At 34.4% G+C, this 26,070-nt stretch overlaps 1 protein-coding gene across 1 annotated transcript in view; it reads left to right on the forward strand.

The window, feature by feature from the left end:
- The window catches only part of LOC117605966 (uncharacterized), a 358,528-nt gene that overhangs the window by 144,881 nt on the left and 187,577 nt on the right, over positions 1-26,070 (forward strand). The gene's annotated exons all lie outside the window — the stretch shown is intronic.

Raw genomic sequence — 26,070 nt, forward strand, 5'->3', positions numbered from 1 at the left:
GCAGTATTATAATTATTTGTACAGTTTTTGGCATTTCTAAGATGCAAAAGCAATAAAACGAAAATGAAACATAACATTTTGATAAGCACAAAATTGTTTTATTTGTGCGCCTAGAGCCTGAGCAGCTTTAGAGGCGTCCCCGAATTCTGGGAGTTGTATATAATTTAATGAATTAAAAAGTTTTAAAAAAAAGGATATATTTTTGTAATAGCAATTGGATACAAAATGTACAAAATTATAGTGAATTCTAAACTTTGGAATTTTCCAACATAGTAAATTAAAGGCTTATAACGGGACCCCCTGGAAAGTAAGGTTAAGGATTGTAATCCCCCTTTTAGATCATCTATTGATCCAGCGCTGAAATTTACTCTCATCAGGGAATACTATGCTTTTCTTAAAATTGCATTGGTTTCATTTAAAGGTGTCTTCAGCATATCTGGAACTCTTCATCGTTTTAATCTATTTATTTCATTAATGAATAAATCATTTAGTATAAATAGTAGAAAAAACTTGTGTACAAATTGATATTAATTCACCAGGCTATCAAAATTCCAACTTCGTGTTATTGTATACTCGCGATCAAATCAGGAAAAATGGAGACATTCAGAATTTTCGCCTTTCCACACAGGCGTCCGCGGGGAGGATGACGATATAAGGAAGGGGGGCGATACGTGGCAATCCTTCGAAGAGGCGATGATAGCTGGGGTGATTCTGAACAACTTTTTCCTTTACCAAATTGTTCGTTAAAACTTAGTCTTTGAACTATTAAAGAAAAACATGGACTCATCAGAATGCGTATAGGGTGCAGGCTCAACTGCGAGAGTGTTGGCTACGAACCGACGCGGTGCTGAATATAGTTTAGTTCGCGGCCACGATCAAGCCTGGTTCTCGTAGCCCAGGCCTGTCCAAGTAGGGGAAATTACTCCTGGAACACATGTTTTGGGTCCCCTTCCAACGCTGCTCCTTCAAGTAAGATGGGACGGTTCCGACTACCGTTTCTCCATCTTTCCTACCGTCTTTGGTAGTCAGAACCGTCCCATCTTACTTGAAGGAGCAGCGTTGGAAGGGGACCCAAAACATGTGTTCCAGGAGTGGATTCCTCTACTTGGACAGGCCTGTCGTAGCCAATACACTCGCGGCCGAGCTTGCACGCTATACGCAGACCTACGCAGATCTGAATAGATATTTATTATTCATATCTCTCAGTTATAAATTATATTGTTTTCTCTAAATTATTTTTAAAATTAAAATCGTCATAATTAAGATTTGGAGAATTTCTGCTTCCCCTATATCGCCATTTTTCCTAGGAAAGTATTATTTGATCGCGATTGATCCTCATCCTTCAACATCCTCGCATTATATCATTTTTCATCCTTTCTTACTAAACTTCCCAAATCCCCCCGGAAGCTATTCAAAAGCTATTCTTCTTACTTTACGAAACTGTGTCACACAAATATTTACGGTATTCAAAGGAGCAATTGGCTAAGGTTACTGCCTTCCAAAACGTGTAGTTTTTAAATAAATCTAATTTACATTTCTAAAAGTATGAATTTTTAACGCAAAAATGTGCAATATTTTATCTTTTACAGTCTTTTGTAGTGAGTGCCACCGATATGCCAGCCCAGATACGTTTTTCTTCAAATGTCCTTTTTTTAAACTGGTGAAAGTAAAATAAAAGGAAATAACCAATCGGCTGGTCTGAAAATTTTAACACGCTATTCTGCATACCACCGGTTCTCTTAAGTATCAGATTTGCACTTTTATGCTGAAAATTATGTTTCTTTTTCCTCGCAAAATTTTCGGAAAAATGAAAAATTATGGTAATTAAACTCTGAATAAGCGTCATTTTGTTAAGCTTCAATTTATGTGTCTAATTAAGGATCCTTTCATCCTTTTTTTGATGTATGTACACGAATCTGTGAGCTGAATTTATAATTTCCGCTAACGAGCTCCTTGCTGTCAGAGGAAAGCACTTTACACTTATTTTCAAATATGATATTAAATAAACAATTAATTGTTTATTGTAACGCCTTCACCTCGGATACAAAAGGCAAATAGTAAACAAGAGAGATTTAAAAGCCCAGAAGAAAACAGGTCACAGGATTATTTTATAATACGCCATAGTGTTCGTTGGACAATATAAGGTACCCTGAGTATTGTCTCATTGGAGAAAGAAGTTTCACTAGGAAAGCATGTCATATATGCAGGGTGTCTCATCTCGGGTAGTACACCGGGACAAGGGGTGATTCTATAAGCAAAAATAAACTAAACAGATAATACATCTTTTGTTTAGGTTTTCGTTTTCAAAAAAAGCGTTAAAAGAATTTTATTTTTCTTTATATAAACTAGGGGATGCAATCATCTGGGATAAAAATAATGCTTATAATTTGTCATTGACGTTATTAAAAAATTCCATTTCCTTCTCAAGATATGTAGAAATAACGATTTTTCGGGGTAACCCTTGACGGTGGATTTTAACCCTTAAATGAACAAATTAGCACGTATAAAAAAATACACGCCTAACATTTTTAATGTACTATAACATTTTCTCGAAAACAAGAAAATTTTTTTTTTATTTTGTTTATTTTTGCTAAGTCACCGTACATAGTAACGACATATGTATGTATTATTTAAATTCAATTATTGCATTCAATATCCAATTTCTTAACATCGCATACCACATTTTGTATCTTCACATTACCAAAGCTACCCTAAACCCCCAGAAAGTTACATTAAAAGCCATCTTTCTCTTTCCATGAAAGTGTCATCAACGCGTACCAACCTTCGTCTCCTCCTCTATTTTCTAGCATGCCGTTGACCGCAATTATTCCCTCTAATTAATCCCGTTGTCGAACGAAAACACGGTGCGCCACCGTATCCCCAATGATCGTTCGTTTCCGTGCGACCGATATCGGTATTATCGGAATAGTTGGAGCTTCCGGCGGTAGGTCTCGGTTAATCGATGGCTGAATAAGGGTGCATAGGAATGCGCGCATATGCATGCGGCATTACGCTCAAGTGTCTTTCGAGTAGTCATTGAAAACGTCGATGACAGAAGTGCGTGGAGAACGGAAGTGGGTTCACTCGATTGAAAATTCTGGTGCCGATACGATGTAAGGGAAGGAGACGTTGGCGGAAGCCTGAGGTGCCTTTTCAACGCCCCTCTTCCATTAGCAGCCTCCAGAGCTGTTTAATTTGGAACTATTAAGCTTTGTCATTGCCGACGACATTTTGATGTCTAGTACTTTCTTCTTATGGAAAATAATTTTTGATTCCATTAAGGGGGTAGACATGGATAATGTTGCGAGGTGACCTTACCGGCAAAAATGGGCCTAAAAAGGGGTCCGGGATTTTTCGCTTTTCGTCCTTATATGAGAATATTTGAGGCTGGGTGAGGGCTCATTCGAAAGAGGAAGGTTCAATGCAGCGCGCTCTGGTCATGATTCAACGAGATTTTGTTAATATCTAATAATATGAGTGTCCAAAGTAGAGGGAAAATCGAGAAAATACATCCGCAGAATCCAAGGTATTTTTAGGTCACTAAAAGAGTTTTGTGACTCAAACGATGACCAGAGCCCTCACTCAGCCTGAAATATTCTCATATAAGGACGAAAAGCGAAAAATCCCGGACCCCTTTTTAGGCCCATTTTTACCGGTAATGTCACCTCGCTGCATTACCCGTGTCTACCCCCTTAAAATATATTGTATTTCTTACTATCGAGCACGGTAGATTTCTTTAGAGAAAATGGCGGGAAAAAGAAATTTTTCAATTTCTAATATAGAAAATATTGAGATTAAGATTAATTTAGAAAAAAATTAATATAATTTTTAATTCCAAATACACAACTAAAAAATATTGGTAATGAAATAAATATTAAACAAAATTTTCTCGAATAAATATTTATACCTTAGTGGTGATACCTATCTCCCATTTTTCTTAAGGAAGCCTATGTAATCGACATTGTACAATCTTCTTCAACAATTGATATTTATTATTCATATTTCTTAGTTACCTATATACTAAATTTTATAATATCTAATAATCATAAACTATATTATGTTTTTTCTAAATTACTTTTAATATTTATATCGTCAAAATTAAGATTTTGAGAATTTCTGCTTCCTTTATATCACCATGTTTCCTAAAGAAGCCTGATTTGAGCATATCGAGTGTACATCATCCTTTAACACTATCATTTTTCAGCACTTTTACCAAATTTTCCAAATCCCCTCCGAAGCTATTCAAAAGCTATTCTTCTTACTTTACGAAAGTGTGTCTAAATTTTCAGCAATTGTGTCTTATTGAATTAGCTCCTCGCCATAAATTTTTGTTAAATTGTTTCAGCTTTGTACTTCTTTTTCTCTAATGGGAAACTACTGCAGCGGTACGTTTCGTTTTAACGATATATATTACCAATTGGCTTCGTTTCTTACTGAAATCACAATGATTTCTCTCGGTTTGCTCCTCGTTGATCGCAGAATAAGTTATCGTTTTCACGGAGTGCCGAGCTTACCAAGGTTGTCGCGTTCACTTTTGTTTCGCGAGCTGCAGGTAAATCGACGAACGAGCCTTCATGCAGGTCGTTCGGCACGCGTTATCGATTTTCTGCTTCGACTAACCCTGATTCTATTAAAAATGAGATATTTATACGGGATTGTCTTCGACACGCTCGAGCTCTGCCAGCCGTGTTCGTAAATACGTGGTGGAAGTGTTTTGCGGCGTGATTGGAATCGATGCGATCGAAGGCTAAACCCTGTTCTACACTGATGGACAAAATTATAAGGTACCTCATTCACCACCTATTAACGTATATGTAAATGTACAGTGAATTGGAAAATTGTTCGGACGTCGTTTAAAATAAAATGCCTTTTTTAAAATTGGACTAAATGATTTGAAATTTGTATAGCCCCTCAAGAAATATTCTTTAACAAATCTTTTCAAATTGTATACCTGTTTTAAACGATGTTCAAATACTTTTTCGACCCACCCTACGTATTTTACAAAATAGAAGAGCAATTGCAATATGTTGACCTGCATGCTGAAGCTGTTGAAAGTTTCATTATACAGCACTTTTTATTTTTGACACATTTTATGTATCAGCTTATCCCATAAATTCGTACCGTTTTTCATACTGGTATTTATTAAAATAAAATGTTGTATTCATGTCTCATCATTATAGAAAAACTTTCTCTTCTTACATATTCTTTTCATTTTTTGTATATATGAAGTTAGTATGAACAAAATGGTTTTAATTTAATTTATAAGAACTCACGTAAGATGAAATATTAAAATTCATTTCTGCCTGAACTGATTTGAAAGTAGTTTTTTATAATATGAAAATTCTATTAAAAATAAGGGTTAAAGGTATTTTCAGTTTATGTTATAGCAGTGTTTATTGATTTATAAGATCGTTAAATTAATAAAAGAAGTTTTGAAAATTTTCAGACTTAATTTTCTCGAAAGTAATGTCACATACAAAAAGTTTTATTTTACAATTTTAATTTATTTTCTAGAAACGACTATGAGTACCTACAGGAATACTGTACATATTTGACAATTTGCAGAACGATGCTAACTTTCGAGGAATTTTCAAAATGCAAAGAACGCACACAACTGATTACTTTTTCTACTCGTTTTAATTACCCTGGCAATTGTAGATTAAGCTTGGATGCTCTTTGTCGAAGTTTGCTTTCGTGTTCTCTCTATTGTCTCTGTATGCTTCGGAATTGAGAAGTTTTAATGAACATTACCCTGTCTTTGTATTTTTCTCCCCTTTCTTCTTTCTTCCTTCACGTGACATTCTTTTTTACTTCCACTTCGTTTCCAATTACCCAGATAGTTCCTGAAAGTAAATATCCTTCGCCACGTTCAATTAGCTTCCTCAACATCTTTTTCTTCTTTTGGATATGCGAACGTATGTTTCAGTATTCGTAGACAAATTGAAGGTCGATATATTTTCATCTTTTTAGATCTAGTTTAATTCATTCAATTCACGCTAATAAAAATTTTAATTAGAAAATGGAAAAAATACAATTTTATAGAAATTTGTAAAAAAAAATGAAAATTGCTGGCATGAAAATCAAATTTTGGGTCTTCTGCATTGTAGTTAATTTATTTTATTCGCTAGTGTCATTTATCTTTTACAATTTTTTTAAATACTGGACATGAAATTCAGGTGAAATGTCTTCATCCATGGTGGTTTCCTATCAGTTAGATTTAAATTAATTTGCTTGAAGTTTTAAGACTGGAGCTTTCGATATTTCTTATGAAAAAATTCTTCTGGCACGGAATATTCTTTATAACTGCCATAAGAAAACCACGACGTCTTGGCATTGCTACTACCAGCTCTATTATAGATACAATAGAGCTCTAAATATGAAGGTGACAATTGCCAGCAGCAGGACTGTAAGGGTTAATATTCTTTCAGTCTGAGATAAGAGAAATACATTTTCTCACTTAAAAAAGGAAAATTGACCTCGAAAATTTTTAAACCTCCCCAAGGAAAATAATATGCCATCATTTGCTCCCCTTGAAACTATCTAACTTTAGTATTTAATAACTTTTCATAAAACGCATAATTTAAAAGTTATTTGAGGAATGTAAATTACGTGACTTATCTTATATACTTGTTTTTTTTCTTATGTAAGTTTAATTCTTTAATAGTCTAATAAGATTACGAAAAATAGTAAAGAAAAGGTGTAATCTTTTTATATTCATTTTAATAATTAACTCTTGGACAACGCAGCTTGAATCAATTGTGACTTAAACTTACGAAACATTTTATATGTTTCATAGAGTGGAAGAGTAATTTTAAAAGAACAGTGTAAAATTCAGAAAATGAAAATAATCTGAAGTACAAAATTAAATTAAAATTGTGGCTCTCTCCATGGTCCGCCGTCGCGTCGTAACGTTAAGTATGTATTAGGTAGAATAAAACCAAAACTTGAATAATAAAAACTAAACATTAGATCGCTTAATAAGCAGGAGATGCAAGATAATTGGTCAGAATCAAAGCAGGAAAATATTATAGATGATGAAGTATAATTATTTTTTACCAACGTCCTCAAAATACTGTTGCTTTTAACGGCATTATTATTGAAAGCTGAAATTTTTATCGAATATTATTAATATATCTATCTTTATAACTATTATAACAAAATTTACAAAACTCAAAAAAATTTAGAAAAGACAGCTATATCGGAAGTTGAACAGACTTTATACTACCTTTAGTACATTAGAATGATAGAAGGATAATGGTAGAGTTAAGCTGAGGTTACAGTGATAATGTTACCAGTTACTGCCCTATTAAATGATCTGGTAAGTCTATTTTCTCAGACTCAGAGCAAGTAGGTGCTTACACACTAAAGTGTGTCATTCCTTGTACTATGAAAAGAAGATAAATTGAACCGTTTATTTCAAAATTGATTAAGTTTATTTTTTGGAAAAACTGACATGTACTTTTTATTTATACATAAACAATTTATAATTTTTTTAAAAACGGGCTCACCTTACTTTCAAAATCAACAGTCTAATTTGCGTGGCCTAGTTGTCTTTTGCAATCCAACGAATCTTAATTGTTAGATTACAAAAATTTATGCAAGTACATATTTTTAGGGGCATTGATTAATCAAATGAAACTTAAATCATTGTGACTCTTCAAGTTTAATGAATTTAAAGATCCCATTCCAGCAGTTTATATTTAAAAATTATTGCATATTTTAATATAAACGCACCTGCTGGATCGATTATTCATTATGTTTAATGCATTCGTTAATGCTTGTTCCATAAAGTCCAGCTTTCTTTCAAAAGTTTGCACAATGAAATATTAAGCACCCTTCTACAGAATTTTAAAGTTTTATCATGTAACTAGGTATAATGAAAAAGCACTTATAATTACCACCTTTAGCTTCTCGTGCATCACTCATTACGTCAAAAGATACTTGAAACAAAAGTTTTCGCAGTTGAAAGAAGACTGTTAAATCTTATATGTTGTAATTTATATCTGTCGAAAAATTTCTGTTTATCACGTTGATTACCATACTGGTACCATAGAAAGTTTTATTTTTAACAAATTTTATGTTTGTTATTACAATATTTTGCTAGGTTTATTATTCATAATTTAATGTACTGATACCATTATTTTTAACTAGGTGAATAAAAAATTCCTTTGTAATATGGATGATGCATTTCCATGGAAATTCAAGTATCATCTATTCTTTTTTAACCGACTTCGAAAAGGAGGAGGTTACTCAATTCGATCAGTATATATTTTTTTACATAACACTTCCGTGTACAAAATAAAATTAAATATGTTTTTATTATTTACCACAAATTAATTTTGAACCTCATTTGAACGCTCGGAATGGAACTTTCGCTTACACCGTCTAGTTCCTACATTGTCAGAAGGACAGCGAGTGTAAGTTGGACGCCGATTGTCACAATAGCAGCGTCTCTTTCTTTTTCATTTACTATCCTTCCTTGTGTCCGAAACTTATTATCGGCAATTTAACAATTCAAATTATAGCGTGTTTGGTATCATTTTAATCGGTAAAATGTCACAAATACAAAGATAGAAGTTTTATAAGAAAAAAATGAAAAATAGCAAAGTTCAGTCGTTGCATCAGTATTACCTCACTGATATATCTGATCTCACAGGTCATATCACACTACTCGGCGAGCAAACTTCCCTGCATCTCAAGAGGTATACCCTCCAGTGGTGGGGATGAGTTCCTCGCTTTCATCGTATAGATCTTTTCCCCTTTTATCGAATTTTTACTGTACTTACTACGTTTCCATAAGTCACGATCATAAGAAAGTTTGTGATTCACCATGGGCGTGAATACTCATTAGTTTTTTTTATTTCTTTATTTAGGGTTTTTTGTCACATCAACTACAAGGTTATTAGCGACATCAAGGAGTAGGTAAAACTTACATTATCTGTTCTATCAGTTTGGTATCTTTTATAAACTTAAGTAAGTGTTTGACCCTATGTGTTGCAATTTAGACGGGTATATAATCTATTCAGTAATAGAAAATGGAGTGTCGAAGAAATGTGAAATCCTTTTGCAATAGATCATGCGATATATGAGAGATCATGATTTCAGGTAACTTTCAGAATTTTTTTATTAAAACAAAAATTAATAATTTCGTAAGATAATGACCCTCCTAGATGTCCTTTTGTTAGACGTTCTATGCTACTCATAGCTGAATCATTTGAAATAAAATATTTAAAAAATAAAATTAGATTTTAATATTAAGATTTAGTTATCTAGTTTTTGATCAAAGCACGTTTCGATAAATTGATTTGGGACAAAATGACGGCTGTTCAGAATCAAGATACTGATTTTCAACATGAGAAACCTTTGATTTTAATCAATAAAATAAACTGATAATTACAAATAAAAATCATTCATTGAAGAACTAGTTTTTCATCTGCATAATAAATCTACAAAATTTAGAAGTTTTTGAGATACTTTGATCTCTAATTTTAAAAACGTAGTTTCGAAAAAATTACGTTTAAAGTTTGTTATAAACTTTGAAGGAACTCGCAGAATTCAATCGAAATAACCTGAAACTTTCAAGAAACATTCTGGAGATGTTGTGCATTAATAAGAAAACGTCAAAACTTAAAAATCGAACTTTTTGAAATTTCTAACATGACATATCTCCTTCATGGATTTATATCACAAGTTAAATGAAAATCAAGCATAGAAAAATAAGAAAAAAAAATAGAAGATTGAAAAGCATCTTGTTAATAAAGAACAGCTTATCCATTATAATTGACAGCAACAAGCATCCCTTAATCATCGATGAGGGTTGACGAATTTTAATTGTATTAAATATTTTTGTCACATAGAAGTAAATTTCGGAAACACAGTTAACAGTGGATTCTGGGTCAATCGAGATCCAAACTTACAGAATATTATACAAGGATATTAACTTAAAATAAAATGCATAATTTTTAAATGGAAGTATTTCACATATTGGAAGCATAATTTTTTAAAGGTACGGTATACAATTGTAGGCGTTTAGTGGAGGGGGAGAGGGTTTCGTCTTCCCGGACATCTTACTACTTACTACTAAATCGTTTAGCGTATAGAAAAGTGTCCGAACAAGTACAGTTGAGCTTTGAAAATCGAGAGTACAAGATATATCGCTTGAATAAAGAAATGCGTCTGTTCGGAAGCCTAGTTAGTGGTGGGGGAAACCTACTCGATTAGAAAAATCCAATGAAGCGGATCTATTCGACTAACAAGGGAACATCGGGGACTGATACACTCCGATTTGTATGAAACTTTGCATAAATATTTATTAGACCTGTTTATGAAGATAACTGTAATTCGTTGGTGCCCGTTTTTCACTTTGAGGGAGATATCAACCATTTTATCCGAACCGCCCTTTCTGTATACGTGCTTATAAATCGTAAACAACAAAAGATATCAAAAAATAGTTGAAATAAAAGTTATACCGTTTCTTGAGGTCTATAAAGCTGCGTGTAAGTATTTTTTTTAAATCATCCTTTTTGCAAAATTGAATTCCCCCTCACCCTCCGTTTTGAAAAACTTCACGCAGTTTTATAGACCTCAAGAAACGGTATAACTTTTATTTCAACTATTTTTTGATATCTTTTGTTGTTTACGATTTATAAGCACGTATATAGAAAGAGCGGTTCGGATAAAAGGGTTGATATCTCCCTCAAAGTGAAAAACGGGCACCAACGAATTACAGTTATCTTCATAAGCAGGTCTAATAAATATTTATGCAAAGTTTCATAAAAATCGGAGTGTATCAGTCCCCGATGTTCCCTTGTGAATCGTTTTACTAAAACTACTCGACTAAACTGTAGTGTCCATACATAGCAAGTTACCAAATTACTCGCCACTCGACTAAATTACTAGCCGCGTCTGAACCAGCCTTTAGTCCGGACCGGGGACCGCTAGGTGGCGACGAGAGATCGGTGACAATGCTCTCGCAAGCGATCGCCCGGCATGCAGTTCGAATATACATATAGAAGTTCCGAATTGCGGTGTCTGTGGCAGGGATCGTCTGTTGTCAGCCCCACTGACGAGTCTGATAGACGATTCCGAGACGAAACCGCCTTTTTCTCCCCTCTTCTACACAATTTAAAAAATGAAAATAATATGAAATATGAAATTAAATTAAAAAATCCAGGCTTTCTATAATATGGTCCCACGTCCGAGAGTTTAAACCAATCGTGGTGGTTCCCTAGCTTTAACAAAATTGATGGTAAGAAATTCCACATAAAACCTTGTATAGAAACCAAATCTAAAATAACATTTAAAAAGACGGAGGATTCGAAAGCATGCTGTCAAGAAAGAAAATTGAAAACACAAAGAGCGCCTTATCTAGTTGACAGCAACAAGCCATCCCCGAGTAGTTGATGGGGGTTGAAACGAGTCCCGTGGCAACGGGAGCGCCGAATGCCCAGAGCTTTAATGTGTATCACCAACTGCCCTCTCTTTCTTTATTCTCCGTCAGTCTCGACCCTCCTCATCTATCCCCGTGTCCCTCTTCGTCTCTTACCCACGGCCGCTTTTCTCGTCCCGTCCACAGGGACGATTGACGTATCGATTCCAGCAGGGTGGTGCAGTCTGGCCTTCGCCGTCGTGTCTGCGTGGTCCAAAAGTGCTGGCGTCGCCTCTGCCGTCGTTCTTGCCTCTTCTTTCTTCCTCTTCGAACTATTAGCTTCCCGTTTCCGTCGAGGATCGCGCGGACGATCGATGCGCTCGAGCGTTTTCCGAGCTCGCGTGCAATCCACGTGACGAACGCTCTCCGGACGAATCCTCTCGATCTTTCCGGCTCTTGGACGGACTTTAAGTAAACATGTCTACCGATTAATTCGTTTACTTCTCCGAAAGATCGATTCCACGCGGTTGTTGCGTCTTTCATTCGATTCGAAGGGTCAGTGGTTTGGAGTTTGACAGCGTTCGAGTGACCGGAACCCGAAGTGCTTTGTTGTTTTCCATTCTTGTGCATACAGTGTGAATAAACTTTCACGGTTATTGGCGGAAACGATTCGCGTGGTCGAATTTTATGGTCACGTTTCGTGTGTTCCCTGGGGGGGTTGGAATGAAAACAGGTGATTCGTAGAGGATGCTAGCGAACTGTGGGTTTGATGCTGTTTGGGAGAAAGGTTTCAGTGATGCGTGAGATGGGGTCAGTTGTGTTTTGATCGTGACACAGTGGACAAATATTTGTTTTTCGTATGCGATAATATAGAAGTGAAATCGAAACATTTTGCAAATTAAAAACAGAGAAAATTATTGTGCCTTCTGCGAGTTCATACGATCATTCAAAATGCAATAGCGAAAAAATAAGTGCGTTAAATTTGCAAGGAGAAAACGTAGATCTGCCGCGAAGTGTGCACAGGATAATTTAAAATCGAGGAGAAAAGCATCGACAAAGTTTTGAATGCATCAAACTTGCATTTCCGCAATCAGAGCTGGATAAACACAATATTCAAGACAGCGCTCTATCGGAAGTAACCAGAAACTTAAAATCCCCGTCACGTTTTAGAAAAGACCGTCTTCGCAATACTAATCGATAAAAGAAATAAAGCGAGCCCCGTTCAAAAGTCTAATTAAAGTCTCCTTAATCAATCAATCGATAATTGAAGGAAAAAGGTACTTAAGGTCTTTCCTACCTCATTTCATTACCATTTTTCAAACATCAAGATTAATCTTATCAATAATATTATAAGTACAAGAGATGTATATAAAGGAGAATCGTATCCTACAATCAAACTCAGGGATTATTAATGTTATTGTTAAGCTTGTCAAAGACAATCTTCTTCGTCTAAAGCATTGAAACTGTGAAATCTTGGAAGGTCGAAACAATTAATAGACAAAGTGTCGGTGCTGGTGTACGATGAATTCAACTCGTCTCCATCCGATTTGGAATTTGCATGCATCAAGTTATCATGTTCGATGCAGACCAACGAAACGTCGCCCCCAGAGAATTACTGGAATTATTCGCATCGAATGCTCAGCCTCCTGACATTAATGCGAGGACAGGACGATCAGACTGGCCAGTGGATCAGGAACAGGGTCCTGGTGTCTTGTACAAATAATACGCTGCTACCGTAATTGGCTCGCTGGACGATGATCCAGGACTTTGATTCGTGGTAATCTGTAGCTGAAACCACGGAGCCGTTGTTAGAAATCAGCGGCGATCGAGCGACAGCTCTATCGCGCTCGCAGGTTGGTAGACTTCTGTTTTAAAGCTGATGTAGCGTTTGCGGTTCTTCAAACTTAAGAAAAGAAGCTGGTTAATCATCAGTTCCATTTTGTTTTAATTTTTCAAGTGGATAGAGAATTGAAAAATATTAGACACCGATTTTTTTAAGTGCACATATTCATTTTAATCTTCGAACGGCGCGGCGGACCATGGAGAGAGCCTCAATTTTAATTCAATTTTGTATCTCATATTATTTTCATTTTCTAAATTTTACACTGTTCTTTTAACAATTATTCGTCCTTAACTTTTATGTTTTGTAAGTTTGACTCACAATTGATACGGGCCTCGTTGTACAAGGGTTATTACAGAGACAGGGTAGAACTTAAATTTTTACCGAAAGGTTATAGAATTGATCCTCTTATAGAACACGAGCCCTAATTTTAATTAATTAGACCCCAAATTCCTACCAGATCACTGGGAATTTTTCCGAATTCCCGATACCCATTTCGCCCTAGCTTCAACACGTCCCAGGGGTCACCGATGATTGGCATTACAAATTACGCATAGTCGAATAATTGAAGGGGAACAATAGAAAAATATTATTTTGAAAAATATTGCTGTCGCACTAATGATACGAGGTAGCAAGTAGAAAGATTGACTTGTAAAATTTAAAAGTCAACTATTTCTATTCTGAATAATTGGATATTTAATAGTATCCCAATAAGTGTCTATTTTCACTGCGACAGTCAACATGTTAAAAATTGAAAATCGCATCCTCTGAAGTAGTCAGGATCAACAGCTGATTTAGGGAAGGTCTAAGGAGGTTACAGTTCTGAACCCCATTTTGCAGAGGGCCTCGTTATAAATCTTTTATTTACTAGGTTAAAAAATATTGAATGAAATTTTGTTTCAAGTTATAATAAATAATAGTTTTTACTAATTCGTCCTGTATTTGACAGTAAGTTGTAATGTTCATTGCATTTTTGTATTTACACTAAATTTTCTATAATTTTTAGGATATAATACACTTATTCATTTTCTATATTTTACATACAAAGATTTTGGAATAAGGCGAAACGCTTATAACCATTTTTGTAATTTTATGGTCTTCATTTTTGGGATATATCATCATCCATTTTTGATTCCGCAGGACATGTAGATTAATGGTATGTAGAAATTCTTATTTCCTCTTAACCTACCAAAATTGACTATAAACTAGCATTTCCCTTTAGATATTTACTTTGTCTGATGAGATTCAGGAATTTAAAATATGTTACAATCTGTAAAAATTTATCATCCTCTTTCAAATTAAATTTTTATTTATTCCAAAGGAAATAGGATTCTGGTTTTCCTGGAAAGGGCTTCACCTTTTCACGGCCATGGATCGCTCTTTGATCTCGCTTGACTTGCGTGAAAAAAGAGCAGGGTCAGCCCATTGCAACCTACGCTACGCAGGGAAAAAACAAGCTTCCCTTCTTTCCTTTAACCATGTTCTAGAAAAAAAAGAAAAGAAAAAAATGACATGAAAATTTTGCAGATTTGAAATTAATATTTTGCAATCTTTGTCTGATTTTAAATTCTTATACGAACAATTAAATGATCATGAAATTATGGTTGCATTTTGAACCTTTTTTGCACCTTAGATACAGGTTTTAATTGACATTTAATTTTATTAATGAACATGTTACATTTATTAACTCTTTGCACTATAATTATTTTATTAAATTGTATTTAACATTTTATCGCCAAATTCTTGGTTGTTTAGTAATATTTTTTTCAAGAAATCACAGTCATTATTTTGTTTCATTTATTATTAAAAAAAAAAAAAAAAATTGAAATTCATACATTTACAAAAATAAAAAATGATATTCAGAATTAATTGCATAAATTAATTTTTTTTTCATGTATCGTGTGCACTATTGCATTTTTCAATTATTCGTTGTGATTTATTATTTATTTTGCAAGCACAGAAAATTTGAATTATGAAAATGAGAGAGGACATTTATTTCACTGAATTCTCTGCATTTTGTAAAATTGTTGTTTGAAGTAGTGCAACAATGCGTCGAATGAAGTTTTTCAGAGACTGCAATCAGAATGCATTTTACGCAATTGAATCTCCGATTTCATTACTCGGGTTTAATCGTTCATACAAAGGAACAAATTTTGCATTTCACCTGCAATATGCAACAAGCACATGTAATCATGAATTCTATTTTCAGATAGCTATGATCCGTTCTTTTGTATTCTTTTAAAGCAGCGCATAAATATTACATTTTGTAATTAGCAATCTAGAGGGCTCAATGCATTAAACTTTTTTGTTGATTCTTTAGATTTTCTATCGCTGAAATTTGTAATTAATTATAAATTTTCTATCTATACATGTACAATAAGAAAAACAATTAGTGTTTTTGAAAATCAATGGAAGACGATAAAATATAAAATGAGAATTAAAAGTTTGTCAAAAATTTTTATCTTGTCAGATCATAATTAAGGATGTTTAATATATCTAAAAAAGGAGTGTATGTCGTTTGGTGCACATTTGATAAGAAATGACCGATGAAATGCATATTATGGACCTGTATTTATTATTGTTTGTTTATTTGGGGACAGCTCCACATTTGAGAAATTTTTCAGAAATAAAAATAAAAACTTGTTTATTTTTAACTTATAAAGTTTATTTATTTTGTATGGCTTTGCATTTTTAGAATAACTGTGTTTTTATCCAAGAATTAGTTGAATAAATAGAATATTTGGTGTATGTCAGATCCCACCTTATCAGTGAAGGATTAAAGTTTATAGCTGACTGCTGGTAGCAATAACATGGTCTTCATGACAGCTATAATTTTTCACTTTTTGGAAATCGGAAGCTGAATAAAATATACATAAATTTATAATTGAATGCTTCACAGTTCTATCATTAAAATGAGAAAAGTAATTATAAATTTGGCTTTAAAATATTATATTTGCAACTATCTGATTTTGATTAGACTAGAAAGGCAGTGGAAGGATTAAAATAACCATCGAAGTTAGGCTGTTTCCAAATATCTGACAAACTATTTATTATAGAAAAAAAGTGAAAATGTACGATATTACAGTAGAGTTCCAATTAACCACCACATTTGAAATATATATATGTATTCATTGAAAAAGAAATATTAATAATTAATTACGTGTATACTTCATATATTCTACATTTGTATATTCTATTAAATTTATTTTTTATTTTTGTTAATAAATTACATTACTATATTATGATCATTTCTTAAAATTATTTTCTCGATTTTTATCATTTTATAAGTATAGTCCAATTATCTGGCATATTTAATTAGCTGACATTGCTTCGGTCTCGAGTATGCCGGCTAATTGGAATTCTACTGCAGTGTATTTTCGAATAACGTATTCATCTCTATAAACAAATTTTCAAGAAAGTAATTTGTTTAGAGCAAATATCATATTTAAAAGTAACAAATTTTTGCAAATTTCTGGAAAATAATTTTATTTCTGTACATATTTAAAAAAAAGGGGAGCCTTTATTCAGTCCATATGTCTCTCGACCCGTAGGTAAATCTGTGCTCATATCTTTTTCCAAACGTTTTCTCGTCAAACATTTTCAATTTGATCGATTCAACAGGTAGGTCACTTCTACCGTGACCGTATTACGAACATTTCGATAAAACGACTGTATTAAAATAGACAACGCGTTCATTCCTTGGACCTGAAGCTTGTGGAATAGTTTGCAGGTTGTTATGTCCGTAGGTCGGATTGGAGAAGGAGCCAAGGATTCACACTGATCTCACATAAGACGAATACATGTATGTATATTGTTACATATAATGTTACACATAATGTTACACACGAATGACTTTAATACCACATGCCGCTGCCGATCAGACTGCTCGTGTGCGATGCCTAAAGGCTGGTTCAGGCACGACTAGTAATTTAGTCGAGTGGCGAGTAGCTACTTACTACTAAATCGTTTAGCGCATAGAAAAGTGTCCGGACTAGTACAGTTGAGCTTTGGAAATCGAGAGTACAAGATATATCGCTTGACTAAAGAAATGCGTCCGGACAGGTCTGTTCGGAAGCCTAGTTAGTGGTGGGGGAAGCCTAGTTAATGGTGGGGGAAGCCTAGTTAGTGGTGGGGGAAGCCTAGTTAATGGTGGGTGAAGCCTAGTTAATGGTGGGGGAAGCCTAGTTAGTGGTGGGGGAAGCCTAGTTAATGGTGGGGGAAGCCTAGTTAATGGTGGGGGAAGCCTAGTTAATGGTGGGGGAAGCCTACTCGACCAGAACAATCCAATGAAACGGATCTACTCGACTAACTCGTTTTACTAAACTACTCGACTAAACTGTAGTGTCCATACACTAAACTACTCGCCACTCGACTAAATTACTAGTCGTGTCTGAACCAGTCTTAAAGGCCCGTACCCAACATAGGTAAATCGTAGTCTCAAGACTTTCATAGCTCAGAGTTAGAAAATTATTACTGGCAGATGCTTTTGGGTGTAAACCGTGCTCTAAAAAGGATTATCAGTATAGTAAGCGCTCGATAATTCCCCGTATTTTGGACTGTGGAAATGGGCATTCCTAAGAAACGCAATTCTCGGGCGTCAATGGCATACGTGTCTTTTTCACAGTTCTTTTGTTTCTATAGCACAGTTATAGGGTGAAGTTCCTTTTAGCACTCCCCTTCAATTGACTTTAAAATCCCCAAGTAAACTTCTCATGCATAATAGAGTAACGTGAGTAAGTCACGTGGCGCGGAAATTCTTGGTTCATGAAAAATTGCGGCCATTTTCATCACCACTATCTTACTCTTCTAGACAACAGCAACGAGATTTTAAATTCATCTAATCAATCACGTCAGTTCACTTTCTCATCTCATTTGCTTTCTCAATCGCAACTCTACGAACCAATATCATCTCTGGGTCTCTTGTTCTCTCGCTCGCCATAATCAATGGCAAAAATATCCAGTAAATCCTGTTAGATGTTAGGTAACGCTTGTATTTCTAAATGTCAATTAACTGTTTTGCTTTGAACTCTTTTGATCGATCGCTTTTTACTTCCTACGTCAAATGCTGAACTTTCTGATCGATTGCTTCAGACCTGCTTCCGTCGAATGCTTTATACTTTCTGTTAGTTGCCAAGATGTTCGCAAATACAAATTTTAAAGGGGGAGTATTTTAACACGTTGATTGCCACAGTAGAAATGGGTGTGTGTGGTCGGACATATCCAAACACTAATTACTAAATATACGATCAATTATTTTACAAATTTTAAATTTCAATTCAAAACACAACATTGAATTTTATCTGATATTAAACACGTAACAAATACATAATATACACTCACTATCCAGATATAATTATAAACATAAAAAGTTAGGAAATTACAAAATTGAAAAATCGGTGAAACAGGAAATTACAAAATTAGGAAATTGGAAAGTTGAAAATTTAAGAAATTAGGGAATTAGAGAATTAGAAAATTAGAAAATGAAGAATTTAGGGACTTGATATGTTGGAAATTTAGGAAATTAGGGAATTAGAAAATTAAAAAACAAGAAAGTCAGGAAATGAGGAAATGAGGAAATTAGAAAAATAAAGAATTACAAAATCAGAAAATTATTACTATTAATTGAAGTTGGAAATACTAAAGTAAATGGTAGTAGAAAATAGGATTTTCCAAACATACGCATTTTAATTTACCAGTGAGGCTGACGCCAAAACGCTGTTTATGAAGCACGTCGTATTAAGTGAATATTTCGCATTAATAGAAACAGATTCGCTATAATGTTTCGTTATTACGACATCCGAGCGATCGCACGGTTTACTAGAGAACTTATTTGACTGGCGGTTGGAGCATTTACGAAATAAACGACGCTTTAAGGGTAAGCTGGTCAGGGATGCGCAAGGATTCTTGGAAAATTGCCAACCTTGGAATATAACCCTTCGTAGCTTACAATGTGGGTCTTCAATATTGAAACCAAATAATGGTTTATTAAATTTGGAGTTTATTTTGAAAATTATTGTAATGTATGTATTTATTCTAAAGGAACAGTCAGTTATGTTTCTTGTGGTTGCAAACGAATAATTGTTTATTTAGAAGATGTACCATTTATTTTGAAAGTACACTCACGATCAAATTAGGCTTTCCATGAGAAAATGGTGATGTTGCGGGTTTCTGCATTCCCCGCAGACATCTCCGGGGGAAAATAATATAGGGAAAGGAATCTCATATACAGGGTCTACCATTTATCTCGGAACCCGTGCGCGGGCGAACTCATGAATATGGCAACAGCGCTAAAATTCGATATATGCGCCCTCTGCAAACCATTGCTGAAAGTACATTGTCATCGTAAAAATCCCTAGAGTTAAGTTGGTAATCGACCGAACTCTGGTCCGAGATTCGATTCGGGATAGTGGAACTTTGAGTCGGCTTGGCTCGGCTCGGCTCGGCAAAATTCGGGCGCGATCGGCAGAGAGACAAACATACTCGTATCCCGAATCGAATCTCGGACCAGAGTATCGCCGATCATGCCAAACGTTGCACTGTTGCCACATTCATGAGTTCACGCGTGCACGGGTTCTGAGATAAACAGTAGACCCTGTACAATATCAATCATAGTGTCAGTTCATCTAGTGGAAAAGCACTAAAGGGGCAGGTGCCCCTACTACCTTATGTGAATGAGGAATCACGCGCGAGTGCGCAGCCATTATGCCTCATTCAAATGAGGTGGTAGGGGCACCTTCCCCTTTAGTGCTTTTCCACTAGACGAACTGACACTATGATTGATATTGTACAAGGTGATCCTCTTGCTACTAGACTCAAAGGCAGTGCCGCCATGATAGCATGAAGAGGCCCAAGTTCTTTTTCTGCCATCCATACTTCGACAGTAACGTCTTCTGCAGCGGAGATGGTTGTGTGCAACAAAAAGGAAAGTCTTATTTTGTTTTCCGCAACATTTAAATGAGACAAGACTTTCTTTTCTGTGGAGGTATCGATGACAAGAAAGAGACATGGGCCTCTTCATGTTACTATGGCGGCACTGCCTTTGAGTCCACTAGTGCGAGGATCATTCTGAATACTATAGATCTGTGACCTCCCGCCACTTGCGTATAAACGTTTGCGCGGGAAAGTTTGAATTAATATTTACTTTCTTATTCCGTACTTTCCAGTTATATACTACATTTTATAGCGCATAATAATTAAAAATCATATTCCTTTCTTTTTAAATCACTTTTAATATTAATATTTTGAGCATTCCTGGTTCCTCCAGATCGCTATTTTCCCTAGGGAAGCCTGATTTGATCGCGAGTGTACAGCAGTTTGTTTTTGTACTTACAAGTGAATATTTGCTATTAAATAAAAAAACTTTGTAAATAAAAGGTAGAGTATATTAATCCAATAATAAACGTTGGATTTATTAAATAAACGTAGAATAATATTATCTTGAAAATATGAGTATTAACGTAGTAGAACAACTATCTTCAATATACATAATATATAAGGTCCCAGCGGTAACATAGTTTAAGAATAAATCGTAATATTGAATTAAATAATGTGTAGTCGATAATTATTGTATTATAGTAAACCTTTATAGAATTAGATGGCGTGTGCGCTCGCGTTAAGAGTAGGGTAGCTTACGTGAGAGAGGTAGCGATACTCGCGGGGCATTGTACCTACAGTTGCATTGAACTTGTCGCAGTGAAGTTGGCTACAAATTCACTAACGCATTCATGCGTGGCCAACTTCACTGCGACAAGTTCAATGCAACTCACTGTATGTACTCTGAGTTGCATTGAACTTGTCGCAGTGAAGTTGGCTACAAATTTACTAACACATTCACGCCGCGTCGGTGAGTCGATCTCGTCCATCGTCTCACCAATGCAGCGTGGATGTGTTAGTGAATTTGTAGCCAACTTCATTGCGACAAGTTCAATGCAACTCAGTGTACCGGGAGTCCAAAGTCCGGGAATTCCCATAGACAAAAGTCTACGTAGAAAAAAAGCGCTGGCTCAGCAAAATCTGAGTATAAATAGAGGCGTGCCACGCAGAGAAAAGCAGTCTGGTTTCGATCACGCTCAGGTATGATTCGGCTTAGGTTGAATACAGTCAGCACTCTGATCGTACAGCTACGACCAAGGGTTGTCTCAGCGCTAGCTTACTTAGGTAAAGCAACAGCTGCAGAGAGAACCCGGGTTAATTCTTCATTTTTATATCAGTAACAAGTGCGGATAACGTCGATAGAGCTAGGAAAATTCCTTTAATAGTTTCTGTCGGTTACGTACAAGTCATTGATTATAGTTATTTTCAATTAATTAGATTATTGAACAATTAAACAGAGTGGCGGCCGTACCTTTAGATTAAGCCACGTATATAATATTCAACTACTGATATATTATTTTTCTTTATATTTTCATCTAGCGCGAACTCGTTATAATATTAACCCTTTCGGTACTATCGCCGCCTATAGTCGGCATCCATGAAACGTTCTCAAAGTACTAACGCCGCTTATACTCGGCATCCACGAAACGGTCTCTTGGTACTAACGCCGCCTAAAGTCGGCATCCACGAAACAAGCTACTGTAAAGAAATTGATATGTTTGCTTATATCGTAAATGTTTTGAATATTTTACTTAAAAGTTGGTTCAGGCCCTCTTTTCCGGCTAATTTTGTATCCGAATCTGTTATTTATGTTTTCAAATGCATCGAATGGCAACAGTCTAATGCTCGTTTAGCTTTAAAAGGTACTTAGTTCTACAAATTACGAAGCAGCGCGACGCGACGCGGCGACTAAATTGACGGAGAAATTGTGCAGGAACGGAAGCGCATGATTTGAAGTTTAATCTTGCTGGTGAGATGGCATTAAAAGTCCGTTAATCTCAGTTAATTAGGAGTGCCAGGAGTAATTACGAGATCTTGGTTGAGAAGTGGTTAACCATTGTTCGTCGTGTCACACGAGATATTGACATTTCATAGTAATATCTCAGTTGCATTTTTTCTATAAGTTATAATACAATAAATTAAATTTACAAATTGACTTTATTTTCGAAGGAACATGTATGATTTCGTTATGGAATCACAAAATTACTTAATTGGTGAAGATTAGTAAAAGAAAAAGAAAAAAGAATATTCTTATATTTTTTGTATGTTTATTAAGTTTTTCATCTAAGTCACTTTTAAAATTCATTATTGAAGAAGAATAAAATGTAAAAAATTGCAAAGTTGTTTCTAAAATGTCTTGTGTTTAAATAAAAATCCATAATATTTTTATGAAAATGCAAAATTGGTTAACTTGTGATTAGTAAGGAAACAAAATTTTTTATGTACATGTATCAGTAATTAAACAGTGTAGGAATTATTTTATTTTATCAAGGCTCACCTAATTAAAGCACATTTTAAATACAATTTTATAAAAGCAATGAACTTATTTTTTTTACAAAAATCCATCTCAATAATTGAATAGTTCTTTTATTTTGTTCATTTCATTTCTCTATTTGATTTTGTTTGTGGTTCTTAGAACTATAAGGATGCAAATAGCTTTTTTATTTATAATATTAATTTCTAACTACCTATTTACATTCAAAAATTTCAAAAAACGTCACTTTAGTTTCAAGTGCCTCATGTTCTTCCTCTCGTTTCAAGAATTTATTCTGTACTCTAAAAAACAGCTTGGAAAACTAAAGTGTCAAAATCATTGCTGAAACATTTTAATTATAATGAAATTCTTCACATTTTATTATATGTACCATGTCGAGCAAAACAGCCTTTTCTAAGAAAAATGGTGTTGCAGGGAAAGCAGGAATCCTCAAACTCTTAATTTTAACGATATTAATATTAAAAATGATTTAGAAAAAAAAGTAATGTAATTATTAATTAATGAATATCATAAAGTTTTGTACCTAAACGTACAACCTAAATGTACAAACGTACATTAATGTAAATATTAATTTTAATTTTCCTGTGTTAGACGTTTACACGCAAGTGTTGGGAGCCAAAGACCTATTGGTCAATTTTTTAATTTTAATATTTGTAAAAATATTAGGGGTAGTTTTATTCACCGTGTGGCTGTGTGGACTGTAGACACGTCGAAAAGGGGTATATTTTTCCGTACGTTAAATTTATAAATAATTATAATGCATTCACTCCGCTAATTTTCAAGACTCAACAATCGCCTAGGTATCGTCTAATTTCTAATTCAATTAACTCGCAATCTCGCAGCAGTTGGCACTGGTGTACCGGGAATTTACTTTTTTTTATTTGCCGGAGGGGAATCTCATTATAAACAAATACCCTTCATTAAAAAAGAGGTTACTCAATTCGATCAGCATTTTTTTTTTTTCTTTAGCTATAGAACCACCCTGATCCTCTTCCCTACATCGTCATCCCCCTGTGAGCCACCTATGGGGAAAGGCGTGAGCTCATCCCTGAGCTCCGGGAATTTGGGAAGCCTACAGTGGAGGAATCATTGCCATTTTCCTAGGGGAACCAACCATGCAAGATGGTGTACAAATTGATAAACCACCATACATATATTAGTTCATTTTCATCAAGGATTAAATTGATCTTTAACAAAAAACAATCTTAGGAACTGTATTTCATCTTCTCGAGTGAATCTTCAACTCTCGCGAAACGCATTGATGAATCACTACCTTTCAACCCCTGAAAGCGAATTCCACGAATTAATGTCTATCGTATCTGGTACGGATGTAGGGCTATTTGTCCGTGGAGAATCTCTGATTGATATGTCGAGACGACTGACGCTGCTTTTCACCCTCGAGAACGCTAGTGGTAGGTTCGAGATTTCCGACACGAACTTCCGAGGGATGCCACTCGTTAGAGAGTCTCGTTTCTCGGCTGGGGATCCTGTTTGATGGATTATCGTGGTTACGTTTAAATAACCCACCCCTGTCATAAGGGGCGGTGGTGATTAAATTATGACACGTTTCGTGGACTGTGATGTTTTAAACTGACGATTGATAAATGGTAGATGGTTACGGTACTCAGGACCGCGTTGTTCGATGAAAACGTGGATGGAACGGAAATTTATGACAGCTTCAGTTATAGCGTTACATAGGGCGCTTCGCTTTCAGTTGATCCTTTTGGAATTGACGTCGAATGAAACAGATACGAAGGATTGATGTTACAGCGAACAGTTTTTTCAAAGGTTACTTTGAAAACGTTTTTATTGGGGAAACTAGGGATTCAAGGTTTTCCATTATTGTTCGTTTTTTGAGGTGATTTTTTTATTGTTGAGAAGCTAAATATTTATGCAAATACATCTTCTTATAAGTCAATTGTTTCTTCCAGGCAATTCAAAGTATTTCTTTAATTTGCGCATTTTGTATATTTGACAGCTCCTAAATAATTTATTTCATTTTTTGTACGTGTTATAGAATTTACATGATGTTTGCAAATCGTGTATGTATTTGGGATATGGAAAAGTTTTGGTATTCTTTACAAGTTTTCGTTATATTTTTATATATATTATTGTATATAATATAAGGTAGCTACAATTCAACAATCAAAAAATATTGTCCTTTATTTTCCATGAGCGTCGTTTTCCAATGTTTTTTATTTAATCTTATAAACATAATATTGTTGATTTGGAAAAAATTTACAGTGTTCTTTACCTTATTGTTTATTTTACATATGATTTCAGTGTTCTGAACCTTCTCAGACTTAATTACCAAGAATATTAAATTGTGTACTGATTAACTCAATGCTTTCTTTTCTTTAATTGAGGGTTTATTTTTACAAAATTATTGTGATTTGAATCACTGAAATAATCATAGTTATCATCAATAGTTACATTTCAAATCTATAAAAGGGATGGAATAATATGAAAATGAAATGAAATAGTAATGAAGAGTATTGAAGAAGAGAATTAAATGTTTTGCATACACATAATATTAATAACTCTTGTACAATAGGCAATTTCAATTAATTGTATGATTTCTATAAAATGGCTTTACTAATATGATTTTCAATTACAATACACAAAACACAGTCGTCCCACTTGTACGAGTTCTAATTGAAGGTTTCATGTGATACAGTTTCAAACAACAAGGAACCAATTAGCCAGGTTATTCAAGAATTTCCTATAGATACTAAATTATTGGAAATGAATTTACTCATAAAACGTTTAACATTTAACTACAACGTTGTTAAAAGCAATGCTTATTCATTAAAATCAAATTTAAAACTAATTAGTTCAGTTAATCACAGTTTCCTGTTTAAGTCGATTATAATTTAGTTCGTTTTGAAGGTTCATAAATATATTAAATTAGTATTATATCGTACGTTAACTAGTTATATTTTCTTGAAACTTTATGAGGAATTATTAATAACTATCATTATAATTAAAGGATGCAAGTGATGTTTTTTAAAATTTTTGAATTAAGAATAGAAATTGTTACATATGATGTTATAAATAAAAATAAAAATAATAATGTCGCTTGCATGTCTTTGGTTCTAATAAACTTCCTTTTAAGTAAAAAATACAAAAATTCAATCGGTTATAATTTTCTTATTATTCGTTTGCGCAACCTGGAACTGAGCTCATTCGATAGGACTCGTCGAGATCTATCAGGGGACGTATTCTAATTTTGTTTCTACGGACGGTGAAACATGGAACTGCAGCCCCCTATTTATCTGACATTGTTAGACGTCTGAAAATAGCATACTTGTTTTTCAAGTTGATAGTATTATTAATATAATGTAATACAAGGTATTGTGATGCGAAGAAATAAGCAACATTATATTTTTTTTTTTCATTTTTTGTTTGTTAGTAAATATTCTCGAGTATATTCGCCATCGACAAAAACATTTCCACGGTTGAACACGCGTGTCTCGGTATGTTATTCGATCGAAG

The sequence above is a fragment of the Osmia lignaria genome, chromosome 2 (assembly GCF_051020975.1).
Source record: "Osmia lignaria lignaria isolate PbOS001 chromosome 2, iyOsmLign1, whole genome shotgun sequence".
Classification (NCBI taxonomy): Eukaryota; Metazoa; Arthropoda; class Insecta; order Hymenoptera; family Megachilidae; genus Osmia; species Osmia lignaria.